This window comes from Mobula birostris, chromosome 14, assembly GCF_030028105.1.
Source record: "Mobula birostris isolate sMobBir1 chromosome 14, sMobBir1.hap1, whole genome shotgun sequence".
NCBI classification, from domain to species: domain Eukaryota; kingdom Metazoa; phylum Chordata; class Chondrichthyes; order Myliobatiformes; family Myliobatidae; genus Mobula; species Mobula birostris.
The window spans coordinates 13,537,015-13,553,807 of NC_092383.1; the positions used below are offsets into that span (position 1 = coordinate 13,537,015).

Here is a 16,793-nt window from a genome sequence, read left to right on the forward strand (position 1 = left end):
ATGGCACTTACATGTTGGACCCAGGACAGATCCTCTGAAATGATAACAACTGGGAATTTAAGGCTGCTGACCCTTTCCACCTATGATCCCCCAATAAGGACTGACTCATTCAGGTTTCATCCTCCTGAAGTCAATAATAATCTAGGAATGGAAGAATAGGCATTCGTAATTGTAGTCTAACAGTGGCTAAGTGTGTTGGGACCCCTGGTTCTGCAGGTGATATGTTGATGATAACTGGGCAGAGGTTTCTTCAAACAATCCTGATTGAAGTCCCCAACAATGATATGAAAAGCATCGGGGTAGACTATTTCTTACTTGTTAGCCACGGCATTCAATACATCGAGTATTTGATTTAGCATCTGCCTTTAGCAGTTTGTAAACTGCAGTCAGGATCAAGGAGGAGAAACCTCTTGATAAGTAGAACAATTAATCATCAGATGTTCCAGATTAGGGGATCAAGAGTGCAACAAGACCACTGCGTTGAGCACCACAAAGAGTTTATCATGGAACACAGACCCCCAATAATATTTGCCTTCTCCGAATCAGCAGTGTAATCCATCCTGTGTATCGAGAAACCCTTTGATCTTATCTGGTCCTTATCATTCCGAGGCTTCAAGGTTCCCATTTTTGACTTCATTGGCTGACAAAATACAAGCTGCTATAGGAATTCAGCTTCTGGAAAATTTTTATTTTGTATGAGCTATTTGTAAAAAATACTGCATTATATTTTTATTGCTGAGTAAATCATGTGATTTTCCATGACCATTTTTCTGTGTCATCAGTTTAGTTTTCCTTCTACAAGGGAAGATCACTGGAAACAACTCTAACAAAACAATATAGCCTAAGGAAAAGCAAAACTTGACAGTCAAACAACACCTTGGATCTGGAGTCACAAGAGAATGCAGATGCTGGAGTCCAGAGCAACAATCACATCTGCTGGAAGAACTCACTGGGATGAGCGACATAACCCAGTATCCCTTTCTTCCCTCCTCTGGATGCTGCTTGACCTGCTGACTTCCTCCTGAGATAGTCAGCAACACCTTTTCTCTGTTGCCGTATGAACCTGAATTCACTGGGTGGTGGTACTGTAGTGCCTTCTCTCATTGGTATCACACACATACACACAGATACACACACACACACACACACACACACACACACACACACACACACACACACACATAATGCTGGAGGACCTCAGCAGGCCAGGCAGCATCTATGGAGGGGAATAAACATTTGACATTTCAGGCCGAGAACCTTCATCCGGACTGGAAAGCAAGAAGGCAGAGGCCAGAATAAGAAGGTGGGAGGGGAGAGAGAGGAGTACAAGCTGGCAGGTGATAGGTGAGACCAGGTGAGGGGAATGGTGAGTGGGTGAGGTTGTGGGGATCTATCCTGGGCCCAACACAATGATATGATCACGGAGAAGACATGCCAGTGACTGTACTTCATTGAGAATTTGAGGAAACTTGGTTATGCCACCAAAGACTCCAGCAAATTTCTACAGATGTACAATGGAGAGCATGGAACCACATTGCTTTGTTCTAATGACTGCCTCTGGCCACCCAGCGGTGCTGCTGAGAACCATGAATGGCCTCATCTTCGCCATCCGGTGGCTAATATTAGGAAGAACAAGCCCTTTGGTCCTGGTGCCAGAACTGGAAAGGTGGAATGGTCTAAGTCCTATTTGGCCCTATCTTTTATATATATATATATATATATATATATATATATATATATATCTTTTGCACAACCTACAGAGCTTTTCCAGCAACTACACCAGTCCAAGAGAATAGGTAAGATCTTTCTTGAAAACAGAACAGCTTTGCAGATTGAATCCCTCAAAAATGTTTGAAATAAAATACTGGAAAAGTACTGTTAAAAAAGATCAGTCACTGTATGTACATCTCTGCCTCTTTACAATTTTCATGTGGAGGATGGTTACTGAACTCTGGAAGATATCATTGATAGGAGATATCAAAGTTGCTTGAATTTCCAGCATCTGCAGAATTCCTGTGTTTGCATTGATAGGAGATTCAGGTTTAGGAGAATCTTTAACAGATGGCCTAAACTAGATGGATCAGAAATAAATATTTCCCATTTTGAATGATAATCTCCAGTCCCAATCACCAGAATTGAGGGGCCAGTAGTGGAAAGGGTGAACAGCTTCAGGTTCCTGGGCATCAACATCTCGAAGGACCTATTCTGGCCCAACGTATTGATGCAATCAAATGAAGGCATACCAGTGGGTCTGTTAAGTACTCGAAGAGATTAGGACCCTCACCCCCACGACATGCCCTCCTCTCACTAATACCATCAGCGAGGAGGTACAGAAGCCTGAAGATCCACACTCAATGTTTTAGGGGCAGCTTCTTTCCCTCTACCATCAGTTCATGAATCATGAACACTACCTCGCTATTATTTTTTGATATATTCATTGAAACTTACAGTAATTCTGTCTTGCACTGCACTGCTGCTGCAAAACAGCAAATTTCACGACTATGTCAGTGAAAATAAACTTGAAAAAAAGAACTTAAAAATTCAAGAGAAGTTTGAGTGGCCGTAGGTGTGATGTCTAACTTCCAACAGCAGATGGCAGTAGATATCAGTCGTGTGAACGCGAGAAGCAGCAAAGGTCCTGTTGAAAGGTGGAACCTCCCTCAGCAATACTAAGCCTTCCCAGTAGAGTGGACTCATTGACAAAATGAGTGGAAAACCGTTCAATCTTGTCTACATAACCAGTGGGCACAGCTGGTAGACACCTCCAGAGCTGGCAAAGCTGGTCAGTCACAATGGTAGCATAGCGGTTAGCATGGAGCTATCACAGCTCGGGGCATCAGGGTTCAGAATTCATTTCTGGCACCATCTGAAAGGAGTCGCCCTTCGTCCTCCCTGTGAAATGTGTAGGCTCCTCCCCCACCCCCCCGAGTGCTCTGGCTTCCTCCCACAGTCTAAACAGGTAGGTTAATTGGTCATTGCACAAGCAATAGCAAAAGCACCCCCCCCCCAAAAGAGATCTTAATCAAGAGTCCATCAAAAAGTTCAGTCCGTATCCCAGCACTTAGGTATTTCAGACAGCCTCTCACTCACCAGCGAGGGAGAGAGTGAGAGGTCGTTCCTGCATTGAGAGCGGGAGATTGGTAGCTTGCTGTTCCGATAGGCCTCAAATTAAAACTCAGTGTGTTCACCACCAAACACTTCCCACCGGTAACCGCATCACCCCCCCCCCACCCCCAGCCTAGCTTTGTACACGTGTACTGCGAGGGAGTAGAGTGAAAAGATAACTTGTCTTCAAAGGCATTACCTGTGGACAGGAGACTTGTCAAAATGCCATACACTACAAGATCTTAAAGCTCCTCACTTCTTTCTCAATGAAAGTTCACCCTCCCCCTATCTGGCAGTACTGCTCCTCACCCTCAAGAATTTCTCCTTCGGCTCTTCCCCCTTTCTCCAGATTCGAGGGGTAGCCATGGGACTAGATAAGGTGGATATTGAAAGGATGTTTCCTTTGGTGGGAGTATCTACAACTAGAGGGGCACAACATCAAAATTGAGGGGCGGCTCTTTAGAACAGAGGTAAGGAGGAATTTTTTTAGCCGGAGAGTAGTAAATCTGAGGAATGCTCTGCCACAGACTGCGGTGGAGGCCAAGTCCATGCGTATATTTAAGGTGGAAGTTGATCGTTTCCTGATCGGCCAGAGTATCAAAGGATATGGCAAGAAGGCAGGTGTATGGGGTTGAGTGGGATCCAAGATCAGCCATGATGGAATGGAGGAGCAGACTCGATGGGCTGAATGGCCTAATTCTGATCCTATGTCTTATGGTCTTGTGGTCTTATGGGCACCTGCATGGGCTCCAGGTCTTCTGGCCTTTTCATTGGCAATGCAGAACAGTCCATGTTCCAAGCCTTCCCCAGTAATGCTCTCCCACACTTCCTCCACTGCAGTGACCACTGCATTGGTACTGCTTCATGCACTCATGCTGAGCTTATCAATTTCATCAACTTTACTCCCAACTTTCACCCTGCCCTTAAATTCACTTGGTCCTTTTCTGACACCTCCCTCCCCTTTCTCGATCTCTCTGTCTTCAACTCCGGAGACAAACTGTCAGCTGACATCTTTGATAAACCTACCAATTTCCACATCTATCTTGACTAGACCTCTTCCCACCCTGTCTCCTGTAAAAATGCCATTCGCTTTCTTTCGCCTCCACCTCATCTATTCCCAGGATGATGCTTTCCTTTCCAGGACATCAGAGACATCCTCCTCCTTCAAAGAATGGGGTTTCCCTTCCTCCACCATTGATGCTGCCTTCACCCACGACTCGTCCATTTCCCAAATCCGCGCTCACCCCATCTTGCTGTTGCCTTAACCGTGATAGAGTTCCTCTTGTCCTTACCTCCCACCCCATGAGCCTCTGCATCCAACACGTCATTCTGAGCAACTTCCGCCACTTCTAAAGGGATCCTACCACCAAACACATCTTTACCTCTCCCCCACCCCAACTTTCTGCTTTCTGCAGGGATCACTTCTTCCATAATTCCTTTGTCCATTTGTCCCTCCCCACTAATCTCCCTCCATCACTTATCCCTGTAAGCAGCCAAAGCGCTACACCTGCCCATTCACCCCCTCCCTCCTCTCCATTCAGGGCCCCAAACAATCCTTCCAGGTGAGGCAATATGTCACCTGCAAATCTGCTAGGTATCTGATGCTTCCAATGTAGCCTCTTCTACATTGGTGAGACCCGTCGTAAACTGGGGGACTGCTTCTTTGAGCAGCCCCATTCCATCTGCCAAAAGCGGAACTTCCCGGTAACCAAACATTTTCATTGCGATTCCTACTCCTGCTCCGACATGTTGTGCCATGATGAGGCCACCCTCAGGGTGCAGGAGCTACACCTTACATTCCATCTGGGTAGCCTCCAACCTGATGGCATGAATATCAATTTCTACTTCTGGTAAAAAAATTCTCCCCCCTTCCTTCTTCTGGCTTCTTACTTCATCTCACCTCCTATCACTGCCCCCGGGTGCCCCTCCATCTTCCCTTTCTCCCATGGTCCACCCTCCTCTCCTATCAGATTCCTTCATCTCCAGCCTTTTATCTTTACCACCCACCTGGCTTCACCAATCACCTTCCTTTCCCTCATCCTCTCACCTTTTTATTCTGGTATCGTCCCCCTTCCTTCTCAGTCCTGAAGAAGGGTCTTGGCCCGAAACGTCAACTGTTTGTCCGTTTCCACAGATGCTGCCTGGCCTGCTGAGTCCCTCCAGCATTTTGTGCGTGTTGCTTTGGATTTCCAGCACTTGCGAAGTTTCTTGTGCTTATGATGCGCTACAGTCTCAGCAAATCTAACCCTTCCCTCCCACATAGCCCACCATTCTTCTTCATCCGTGTACCTACCTAAGGATCCCTCAAATATCCCTAATGTATCTGATTCTACCATCACCCCTGGCAGGACATTCCATGTATTTATATAAAAAATTCACCTCTGACATCCCCACTATTCTTTCCTCCAATCACCTTAAAATTATGTCCTCTCATATCAGACATTGCCACCCGAGAAGTCTCTTGCCATTCACTCAATGCTTTTTATCATCTTATACACCTCCATCAAGCCACCTCTCAGCCTCCTTCGCTCCAGAGAGAAAAGCCCTAGCTCACTCAGTCTTTCCTCATTAGGCATACTCTTTAGAAGCAGTAGGCCATTCAGCCCTTCAAACCTGTCCCACCATTAAATGTGATCATAGGTAATCTGCCCCAGATCTTACCTGTTCCTCTGTGCCGGTTTCCCATAGCTTTCAATACCCTGATCTTTCAAATAGTTACCTACCTCCTCATTAATAATCCCAATGATCCATCCTCCACAATCTATATGATAGAGAATCGTCGTTGGCGGCATGGTCAAGTAGTGGTTGGTGTAGCACTCTCAGAACATCATCGACATGGGTTCAATTCCACCGCAATCTGTTAAGGAGATTTATGTTCTTCCTGTGACCACATAGGTTTCCTCTGGGTGCTCCAGTTTCCTCCCACATTCCAAAGTAGCATGGATTAGGGTTAGAGTGAGTCAGTTGCGGGCATGCTATGTTGGCGTCAGAACGATGGTGACCCTTGGCTAAAGGGGATAACCACACTCACTTGCCCATCCATTGAGATGTTCCCACAACCAACGATCTCACTTTAAGGACTCTTTATCTCATTGCCTCGTGTTCTCATTATTTACTACTATTTATTTATATTTACATTTGTACAAGTTTGTTGTCTTCTGTACTCCAGTTGATCTTTCATTGATCCTGTTATAGTTACAATTCCATAGATTTGCTGAGTATGCCTGCAGGAAAGTGAATCTCAGGATTGTATATGCTGATATACACGTACTTTGATATTAAAATTTACTTTGAACTGTGTTAATCGTTGACACAAACACTGGATGTTTCGATGTACATGCGACAAATAAAGCTAATCTTCATTTTTATCTAATCCAAAGATTTACCAGCCACTGCAAGGAAAACTTCCTGTGGCCCTCAGTTTTAATAGACCGACCCTTGTCCACTTGTTTAATGTCCCCCCACGTGTTGATTACTATCATAGTCATAGAGTTACACAGCACAGAAACTGGCCCTTCAGCAAAACTTGTCCATGCTGACCAAGATGGGCCGAATGGCCAACTTCTGCTCCTTTGTCTTATGGTCTTATGCTGACCAAGATGCCTTCTTGGGTTCGCCCTGTTCACTTGTGTTTGGCCCATATCCCTTTAAACCTTTCTTATCCATCACCTTAATATCCTTTAAACATTATAATATTATCCATCTCTACCAGCTTCACTGGCAGTTTCTTCCATACACCCACCACCTTTGGAATAAAAAATCTACATCTTAGGTTCTCTTTAAGTTTTCCCCTCTCACTTTGAACCTACCACCCCATCTACTTTTAAATTCTCAATACCCAGGGAAAAGGACTGTGATCATTCATTTTATCTACACCCCTCGTGGCTTTATCAACTTTGATAAAGATTAAAGATGAGCTTTATCTGTCACATGTACTTCAAAACATACAGGGGAATAGGCCGCTTGTGTTGGGTGCAGCCCACGAGCGTCGCCGTGCTTCTGGTGACCATGTAGCATGCCCACCACTCCATAACACCAACATGCACATCTTTGGAACGTGGGAGTGCCCGGACGTGGGGAGAATGTACAAATTGCTTAGAGACAGTGGTGGCAATTGAACCGCAATCTTACAGCTCACGCACTGTAAAGCATTACGCTGACCGCTACGCTAGCGTGCCGCCCTACAATGTCACCCCTCATCCTCCTTCACCCCAGGGTAAACAATGCCGCAGCCTGTCCATTGCTACTTGGTGTCTCCTGTGTTTCAATCATATGCTTCTAAACTCAACCCAGCAAAGCACTGAGTACATTGTATTTCTACAATGAGGTAACTTGGAGATCAGTGCTTAAACAGCAGCAATTTTACACATTGCAGACCATTCCACTGTATCAAACTCCAGGTGTCCCAAAAAAGGCAGATTCAAGCCTAAGGAGTTACTTAGAGACAAGGAAGGGTATCTGACCATAAGACCATAAGATATGGGAGCAGAATTAGACCATTTGGGTCATCAATAGTGCTCCATCATTTCTTCACGGCTGATCCGATTTCCCTCTCAGCCCCAATCTCCTCCTTTCTCCCAGTATCCCTTCATGCCCTGACTAATCAAGATAAGACCATAAGTTACAGGAGCAGAATGAGGCCATCTGAGTAATTCTAGAGTGAACCATCAAGAATTTTCAAGCATGATATGGCAGCTTAGATGGTTCGACATCTCTGCGAGGAGAAGAGCTTGTTTTCAGAGCTCTGGACTCAGTCATTGCCTGAGTCATCTGTAGGAGTGCTGGCACAGACTAAAGGACAACACCTTTTGTACATACAACCTTGACCCATTGACAAATACCAATCAGGCACTCTCACCAGCACCATACCTTGGCATCCAATGGTCACATTTTTGATAGAATTGGAAAAGCAAAAAACTGCAGATGCTGGAAATCTGAGATAAAAACATAAAAAGAAGAATGTACTCAAGATTAGGCAGCATCTGTAGAGCGAAATAAATAGTTGATGTTTTGGGTCTAAAATAAAAATTTGGCAAAACTGGAAAAGGGCTTTTTACCTAAAATGTTCGCTCTCTTTCCACAAATGATATCTGCCCTGCTGAGTGTTTCCAGCATCTTCTGTTTTTATTTGCAATTTCCAGCATCTGCAGCCTTTGGTTTTTACTTAATGCTTAAGGTCTGCCAGAAGAAGGTGGCGCCAGCGAACAACGTTACCAAAGGCGACATCCTCCAGATAGTCCACAGAACTACTTCTTTCACTTCTTTTATATCTTCCTATTCTGTCAAGTGTGGTTCTGCTACTGTTGGAGATTGCGATCTACAGTTTGATGGTATATTAAGGAATCTGGCACTTTGCTGTCTCCGAGAAGATTCCAGGAGGCAAGCGGCCTGGAGACCAAGAAGCTTAGAGATGGAGTGCGAGCCCATGATCAACTCCATTTCTCACCAATTAATGCATCAAGGAAGATTGAAAACATTGAGGCGAGTGTTCAGCGGTGTCTACCAGCCTTTCACTCGCTGCTGTAGGAGCGTGTCTGCATGTGACAGTCTCTCTCTATCTCCCATCCTCTCACAGGGAAGATCCCTGCATTCAAATAGTCACTCCCTCGATGCCATTTGGGGATGGTACCAAAGTTCTGGGTCTGCGGTTTGTGGATCGGACTCTGGGGTTCTCGTTATGATGTGTTTCTGGTTCCTGGTCGTTCCCTTTTCTGTTGCTATTTTGGATTAGTTTGAAGAATCAGAGTGGCCTGCAGATAACGAACACTGAGCTGTACTGAATATGGACTCTTTTGATTTTGTGTTTTATATTCTGTGGGTTTTGCTCACTCTTTCTTGTTGCCATTTGTGTGATTTGTTTTTTGCGTGTCGGAGGGTCACTGTATTTCTTTGAACAGGTTCCATGGTTTTTCTTGGTTTGTGACTGTGTGTGGGGAAGACTTATCTTAGAGTGGTATACTGCATACATGCTTTGATAATAAATATACTTTGAATCTTTGAACTGTCTCAGTGAAAGATTGATATCAACCTAAAATACTAACTCTGTTCTCTCTCCACAGCAGCTGTCTGACCTGTTAAGTATTTTTTAGTCCTAATAAATGGTGTTCACACACTTTGCAACAACTCCAGCCATGATTTATTATTTACCCTACACCCCCATTATATTTTTGAGAAAATATTTATCTGTAATTTTAAGGATAAGAGACTGTTATGTTGATCTTTAATCCATTACCTGAGCTTCATAAATCGTCTGCACAAGGAGCAAACATCTGCTGGGAATGTTTGACCTCAGTGTCTAAAGGGGTCACGAGCTCCACTTATATTGCCTGTGGGCTCTAGGTTAAAGGAATGAAGGGGCTCCCGGCAGAGCAATAGGTGCCCCATCACTTCAACAATGCAGGTTCAATACCAGCCTCTGGTGCTGTCTGTGAAGATCAGATGTTGGCACCCCCATTGCGAGGTCACCGTCCTTGACAGAATTACCATTAGATCACACCTATCCCATCCTAACTTGGGACTATCTTACTGTTCGTCCCTAACTGCTGGGTCTAACTCCCTCCCCAGCACCGCTGGCAGAGCAGAACTCTAGCAGGTCAGCCAAGACGGTTAGGGATGGTCGATAAATGCTGACCTTGCTAGCCCACATCCAAACAAAATTAAAAGATTTACCTAAGAGGAACATTGGAAGCAGGAGCAAGAATCAACTATTCTGTTCTTTAAGCCTGTTCCACTATTCAATAAGATCAGGGCAATACGATCTTCAGACTCATTTTTCTTTTTACCACCCTTTAGTAAAGAAGACTTAGAATTTAGAAGTGGAGGTAAGATCATCCCATTTCTTATATTAACACTTGGGTCCTGCCCCTTTGGGCAAACCAAGGTCACCAAAGCCACCAACACGAGCAGGAGATTCAGCAGATGCTGGAAATCCAGAGCAAAAACAAAACACAAAATGCTGGAGGAACTATCAGGTATTATCTCTGGAGAAGAACGAACAGTCGCCGTTTTGTGCTCAGACCCTTCGCTGGGACCCATTTCCCAGTTTGGCTCATGTCAGCAGGCCGTGAAAATGAGTCATCCTAATGATAAAATCCACACCCTTTCCCAACAGCTAATCCCAATCACAGGGCCATTCAGAAGGGAAATGGAGCAACAAACGATCTGCTGGAGGAACTCGGCGGGTTGAGCAGCATCTGCGGGGAGGTGGGGGGGTGAAGGGCGGGGAAGAGGAATTGCCCAAATTACAGGTCAAAGTGCTACTCCCGTCCCTTCAGCAGATTGTTTGTTGCCTCAGACTGCAGAATTTGCAGTCTCCCGTGACTCCAGAAAGGAAGTGGATTTCTACGTAAAAAAAAGCACTGACGTTAATACTGGAATTTGAACATTGTAGAACACCTCAAGGGTCTTAGGAAAAGCTTACTGACAAAATGTGTAAAGTTTGCACGTTTTTATACATATAAACATGAAAACAACATAATCTTTTTAGTTATACCGACAACGCTTCTCATGAGCAATGAGATACTGCTGAAACTCTCCTCCTCTTGTAATTATCAGAATCAAGTTTAATATCGCTGACATATGTCGTGAAATTGTTTTTGGCAGCAGTACAGAGCAATACATAATATAAGAAATATGTATAACATTTTAAATTAAATATGTAGCGCAGAAAGAGAGCAAGAGTTTTTTATGCGTAGGTTCATTGTCCATTCAGAGGGATAGGAGCTGTTCCTGAATCGTTGAGCGTGTCTTCAGGCTTCTGTATCTCGTTCCTGATGGTAGTAATGAGAAGAGGATATGCCCTGGGTGATGGGGTGAACAATCAGCGTAAAGCGATCGATGTCAGGAAACATGCCACTATTTCTACAGAGTAAGATCCCACATGCAGCTAATGAATTGCCGTATTGGATGGGGGACGGATGTTGATCAGGCCACCAAAAGGACTGGGCTTCTCGTCGGGAAGGTTCGCTATCGCCCTCAGCTCTTGGGGGTACATCTCGTCCCGGTGCAGAGTATCAGGGTGGATTACACGCCGTGAAACTCACCGTACGACTGTGAAGCTCGCCGACTGGATTCCGGAGGTGGTCTTACAGGCTGCCTCTAGCTTCACAGCATAACCGCGGCGCCAAATACACTTGATTTAAACTTTTCAGGAATAAGTAAATAACCACACGTTGAAACCTATGATTGCTTACACTGTACACCAAAATGGATTATCTTTGTTTTCCTCGCCACTTGAATGTCTAACCTACCGCAAAGTAGAAAATCATCTCATGGTATCGTTCCCAGATGTGGACTGTCCTTTTGCCCTGACATCTGGTTCGGTCAAGTTGTGTTTGTTAATCGCTCTGAAAATGCCTTGAGATATTTTGCAACGTTAAAGGCGATAAGTAATTGCAAGTTGTTGTCAGCGTGTGCGCGTTTTAACCAAACACAGATGCTGCACTGATGTGAAAAGATTCTCAACGTTACTTTATAGGAAAGTTTCCAGGCGGAAAATAGTTTACGAGGCGTCAAAATCTTACAACTCACGCCACACACACACACACACACACACACACAATGCAATTGAAACCATATTCCTGAATGCATTTGGAAGGAGTTGTTTTTTTTTCATGGAAGTACAAATTCGATGTGAATTGTGTTGTTTCAATATCCTCACTGAAGTCAGAGCCCAAACATGAGTTGATCTCTTGCCGTGTGCGGCGCACTTGCAGTACGGCAGTGCCGCCAGGAGAGGGCGGCGCAGACAGTAGTTTACTCTTTCAAAAACCCTCCAAAAGTTTTGGAGTTTGAGAAACTTCAGGACTTCGCTTCCGCACAGACCTCTGAGACGCACCGCAAACCGACTATCAACAGGGATTATTCTTTCTCCATGTGCCCTCTTTGTTTTTTTATTCTACAATATGAGGCTTAGCTCGTAACAATTTTACCCCGTAAAAAAAATGTTTAAATACCTAAACTCAAACACAAACTAAACCTAAACTCTCCTCGTTTTAGCTTGTATTTATCAGAAAAGTCATTTTTCAAGCAATTCCTCATTACCATCAAATTAACAACTCCGTTAATAATTTTAATTAACAAATCGAAACTTTCAACTTAGTTTTCTGAATTTGCAAAAAAAACACTGGAAGTTTAAATTTTCCCACTGGTTCGCGCATTTTAAAACAATGAGATCGCAGATTTATCTGTCCAAAACCACGGTGGACCCTAGTGCTGATCGAACATTGCGTTTCTCCCATTCCGCTCTGTCCTCATACCAACTATCGATCTACATCCCTTTTCCTCACACACTCTAGTTGTAAAAGCCTCCGAAAAAAAAAATTGCACAGTTGTTTTTGTTTCGATAAACCATATTCGGTTGGCATTTATATTTAACCTACACATCTACACACTTGAAATGCATTGTGCAACGAAAGAGCGCTAATTTGCAATGGCAGTAAACCTGTACTCACAACGTTGGACTATTACTGCTTCAAGTTTCTTGCAAGCTCAAAGTCCAGTTCTTTGGCAAGTGATGTTGTCCCTTTGTATCCCAGAGCTTGTAATAAATCCTGGAACCTAATAACTGTACTTTATAAAAAAAAAGCGGGGTATAGTAACTCGACGTCATCAGTCGGGCCAATGACGCTTCGACTTCAAGGCAGACCCTATACTCGCCCTTGCCGGACCCAGCCGTCACACTTTTGCGATTACCCAATATGTTTATCGATGAGACCTTCACGTCAATTCGTCTGCTCTAGGGGGTTCGTTTGTACTAAAGTTGCAACCTGGACCGTCTTCTTCTATCATACCCCCAACTGCCTTCAGGAAAGTTGAATAGAAATTGAAGTTATGTATGTTTTAGCAACGTCTCTGCCCTTCCCGTCGAGGGTCGTGTGTGTGCCTGGGATTAAATTAATCGGAATCTTGCTAAATACCTTTTATTACCGCCTGCCTACTTCCCTCTATTTTACAATCTATGCCCAAGTGTTTATTAATTTTTTCTTTCTTTTTGTCTCTCTTCCCTATTGTTTTTTTCAGCTTTCTAATTTTACATCTGGTCGGTAATTTTAAAAGACACGGTCGCTGAACTCCCCGAATTAATCAGTCGTACACTGAGTTCTTAATAGATCAGAGTGCCCAACTAATTTACAGGATCACAGGCAAAACTCACAACCACTTCCCTATCTCGGATGGAGTGCTGTGAGGAGTTAAACAGCCCATACAGCTTCCCAAAGTGCTGGGTCCCAAACACAGATCCCAACTTCCACAATCCCAGACATAACAGTCACTCCCCATTCACATTTCCACACGCAACTTTGCAAAGTGCACAGTTCTGGAAAGTGGGCAATCTCACACACAGTCCTGCAAAGAATGCAATTACACAAACTGTCCTGTAAAGCACGCAGTCCCACACAGTACTGCAAATTACACAGTCCTAAAAAGAACACAGCCCCACACATAGTCCTTCAAAGTGCACAGCCCCAGACGCAGCCCTCTACGTTAGTCAATCACTGAAATGACTTTGCACAGTATGCTGTACCAGGCCAGCCCCGACTTCACTGACCCACACAAAAATGCAGGGAGAGCTCCCCAGGTGCATGGTCCCATCCAATGTGTTGTGTCAGGATGGATACAAGAATACAATCCACAGATCCCCAACGCACTTCACAACTATAGCTGTCACCTTCTTAATTACCCTTGCTCATGTGATAATCTTCTATCCATTCGTCCTCGCAACCTCCTCAGTCACTGACAAAGCCTCGGTCAGAATTTCTAAAATCCTGCTTGTTCTGAGTGGCTTGGTCGATCCGTGGACAGCCTGGCATGGTCTGCAAGTGCCCACTCCTACTTTGATGCCATGTTGTCCATGCCCATGCCAAGGCAGCCACAAAATTGTCCTTCATGCCCTGGGTTACTAAGGAAGAACAAGGCACAGCTAGAATTTTTATTTATAACCTGCATCCAAGGTTTAAGAATTCTTTCCTTAAGTTGAATGAAGCAGCCAGGGAAACCTTTCCTTCACCCCTATGTTTAAACTGGAGTAACATCTGGATCCCAAATGTAGGGATGCTGATTTATATAAATATTTCAGAACAAGTACAATGACGTTAAGCCTGGTTTATAATTTCTTCCTGGCCCTGAATTGAGTGTATAATTTGATCCTGATTCATGTTTTCTTAACTGATGTCTATAAATTGGTGTAGACAGACTAAAGTTCCTTAACACAAATACACACACAGACATGAAGTTACAACACCAGCGATCGCTGGTCAGGGTTCAATTCTCGCCGCCGCTGTCTGCAAGGAGTTTGTGCGTCCTCCCCGTAACCATGCGGGTTTCCCCTGGGTGCTCTGGTTTCTCTCAGATTCCAAAAACGTCCGGGTTGGGGTTAGTAAGTTATGAGTGAGTGGTGCTGGAGGCGTGGCTGTACTTGCTGGCTGCCCCCAGCACATCCTCAGACAGTGCTGGTCATTAATGCAGATGGCACATTTTACTGTATACACATGATAAATACAGCTGACCTTTGTTCCTTAATCTTTAACCCATGAATGGCCCCTCACTACTTTTTGCTTTTTTTTTAATTGCACTATTTTTTAATATATTTGTTATAGTAACTTATAGTATTTTTTATGTATTGCTGCAAAATAACACATTTCATGACATATGTAAGTAATAATAGAACTGATTCTAATTCTGATACAGTTGAAGCTAGCTGTGTTTAATGCTTGCTAAACTTGTGCTAATCAAGCTAGGTGGAGCTTCACTCTGACCATCACTGTGAAGTTTCTTAGGTGACGTGTCGGGAGACTGTTGCAAACCTGCAACTCAAAATACTGCAGGTGCTGGAAATCTGAAATTAAAAACGAAAGCACTGGAAGCACTCGGAAAGTGCGGTGGCGTAGCGTTTAGCACCAACGCTTTACTGTGCCAGCGATCCAGGTTCCATTTCTGCCGATGTCTTTGTGCGCTCTTTCCGTGAGTGCACGGGTTTCCTCCTCTGTACTCCACATGCCAAAGACACACGGGTTACGGTCAGGAAGTTGTGGGCATGCTCTGCTGGCACTGGAGACATGGTGACAATTATGGGCAGTCCCCAGCACATCCTCGGGCGGTGTTGTTCATTGACACAAAAAGACACATATTACTGCATACAAAGGTTACAAATAAAGTTAATCTTTAATCTGAAAGGGTCAGGCAGCATCAGGGATGAGCAAAAACCCTTAAAGTTTCAAGTTTAAGACCCTTCATTAGAACACAGTTCCATTGAAGGCTCTGGACCTAAAGTGGTAACTGTTCCCCATTCCCAAGACACTGCCTGATCTGCTGGTTCCTCCTCCCCCACCCCCCTCATCACCACCAGAGTTTAGAACGCCCAGCATATGTACAGCCTATCCAAATGAATGAGTGTTCGGGAGACGGGTGGGATGGGTTTGCTGGCCTTCTCTGGGACAGCAGGCATCATCTGGCATGTGGGAACTTGGTTCACAGCCACAATTCCTACTTGCAAACAGAATCCTCTAAGCAGATAGGGAGCAGCTGTATTCTGAACCTGTGCCTAATGTGTATGATAAGACTGTGCAAAGAGAACACTGTTGTTATCTAGCCAGTGCTGTCACTACCCTGAGAGTGCCAGATACTCTGTTTTATTCTATAGTTAGTTTATGCTATATCTGCCCTCAGCTCATTAACGTCCATAGGGTGATTCAAAGTCAGAGGCAGAAATTAATTGAACTCTGGATTATTTAACCTATCCCAGAGCAGGAAAATAGTTTTGAAATATATTTGCCATTTCCCTCCAGTCTAAAGAAACCTGTCCCATACCTGTTGCACATTACATACAGGTAAGATCAGCTTATGAATATTTGTGACTGTGGTCAGGAGCCCTCAATAGCTCAGTTTTCACACAGCCTGCTTGTAAAAACAAACATGATATTCCCGAGCAACACACACAAAATGCTGGGGGAACTTAGCAGACCAGGGCAGCACCCATATAGGGGAATAAAGAGTCGATGTTTCAGACCAAGACCCTTCATCAAGAAGATAGTTTGCCCTGAGATCTCTTGATCTTAGATCAGATGTACATGCAGATAAACAATCTCTCTGTATATAGAGTTTGATATTGACATCTATTTATATTGTGCACTGTGTACAGTGTTTTTGTGCATGAATGTTCATGAGTACATGCATATTTCTGGGTGTGGGTGGGTGTCTGTGTCCATGTGTCTGTGAGTGTGTGTCCGTGTGTCTGAGTTTGTGTATATTTATTGTGTGTTTGCTTGTGTGTCTGAATGTGTATGTGTGTGTGTTAGTGTGTGAGAGTCTGTGTGTGGGTGTGCATGTGACAGAGAGTCTGTGTGTGGCTGTGTGTGAATGTGTATGTGTGTGTGTGTGTGTGTGTGTGAGTCTGTGTGTAGCTATGTGTCTGTCAGTGTGTGTGTGGGTTTGAGTCTGTGAGTCTCTGTGTGTGTGAGTCTGTATGTGAGTGTGTATGTGTGTGTGTGGGTGGGTGTCTGTGTGTGTGTGAGTTTTTGTGTGTGTGGGTATGTGTGATGGTTTGTGTGGGTGTGTGTGTGTGTGGGTGTGTATATGTGTGGGTGTGCATGTGCACATGTTCCATCTTGCTTCACAATCTTTATAAAAGACTTCAACACAACATTCCACATCCACAGAATTAAACTTTGCAGAGTCCAAATATCTCAGTAAAA

At 44.2% G+C, this 16,793-nt stretch overlaps 1 protein-coding gene across 1 annotated transcript in view; it reads right to left on the minus strand.

Annotated features, from left to right (window-relative positions):
- Positions 1–12,656, minus strand: part of LOC140209705 (hyaluronan and proteoglycan link protein 3-like) — a 28,846-nt gene extending 16,190 nt beyond the window's left edge. Inside the window, exon 1 of the mRNA XM_072278112.1 lies at positions 12,558–12,656. The gene's annotated coding sequence lies outside the window, so the exon portion shown is untranslated. The remainder of the gene's footprint in view (positions 1–12,557) is intronic.
- Positions 12,657–16,793: the final 4,137 nt, after the last annotated feature.